The sequence below is a fragment of the Alligator sinensis genome, unplaced genomic scaffold, assembly GCF_000455745.1.
Source record: "Alligator sinensis unplaced genomic scaffold, ASM45574v1 scaffold79_1, whole genome shotgun sequence".
NCBI classification, from domain to species: Eukaryota; Metazoa; Chordata; order Crocodylia; family Alligatoridae; genus Alligator; species Alligator sinensis.
The window spans coordinates 731,081-732,500 of NW_005842706.1; positions in this window are offsets into that span (position 1 = coordinate 731,081).

Here is a 1,420-nt window from a genome sequence, read left to right on the forward strand (position 1 = left end):
GTCGTAGTGGATGGGTCGGTATCGACCTGGAAGGGTGTGGGCAGTGGGGTCCCGCAGGGCTCGGTCCTTGGACCTATACTCTTCAATGTCTTCATCAGCAACTTGGACACGGGAGTGAAGTGTACTCTGTCCAAGTTTGTGGATGACACAAAACTGTGGGGAGAAGTGGACACGCCAGAGGGCAGGGAACAACTACAAGCAGACCTGGACAGGTTGGACATATGGGCAGAAAACAGCAGAATGCAATTCAACAAGGAGAAATGCAAAGTGCTGCACCTACGGAGGAAAAATATCCAGCATACCTACTGCCTAGGAAATGACCTGCTGGGTGGCACAGAGGTGGAAAGGGATCTTGGAGTCCTGGTGGACTCCAAGATGAACATGAGTCGGCAGTGTGACAAAGCCATCAGAAAAGCTAATGGCACTTTATTGTGCATCAGCAGATGCATGACGAACAGATCCAAGGAGGTGATGCTTCCTGTCACAGCAGGGTCCTACAGGAGGGCTGTGATCTCTTTAAGGCCCCTTCCTCCGTGCCAAGTCGGCCCAAGGGCACCCTCAGATTCTCGCCCGCCACGTCTTTCATGTTTAGATAAAGTTGGGAGGCTGCCTTACACCCTCCTGGTCACGGTTCTCTGTGGCTTCTGTCCCCGTGGACTCCCAGGCCCCTCGTGGGTCCCACTGTATGATGGGTGCTTTAGGGGCACCCTAGCCTTAGGGGCTATGCATGGCTCCAACCACCCCTTATACCATGCCTCAAGCCTCGCAGTTGGAATAGACATTGTTCGGTCTCTCTCTCTACATACACGCCCGTCTCTCGGGCTCTCTCAGTAATGCTGCCCCCTCCTGGGGCTCTCCGTGCCCACTCCAGGCCTTCTCTGTATGGTTGCCCTCTCTCCGGGCCTTCTCAAACAAACCACCCGCTCCTAGGACTCTCCGTGGCCGTACTGGGCCTTCTCAGTCTAACAGCCCTCTCTCAGGGCTCTCCTTAAGTGCTGCCCCCTCTCTGGGACTTGCCACACCCACACTAGGGCTTCTCAATAACGCCCCCTTTCTGAGACTCGCCGCACCCACACTGGGGCTTCTCAAATGCCCCTCTCTGGGGCTGGGGTCTATGCACCCTGCAAGCCGTGCCCTTACTGGCACCGGCATCCCCACGCTACTGTGGGTCTCCTATGAGGCCTCCTCCAACCCCTTATAGCCTCACCCAAACCACCAGTGTAACAACAAAGCAGAATACAACCCAAGCCTCTTGGCTACAACTTAAACCTAAGCCACCTGGCTGTAACAACATTGCTCGGACATCTTGGAGCTGCTCCCCTTTACTCTGCTAGTAGTACCTCCAGTCAGGCTTTTCCTCACATCATTACTCCAGGAGCTCCAGGAGCTCCCCCCCCCCCCCCCCCCCCTCCCCTCTTCT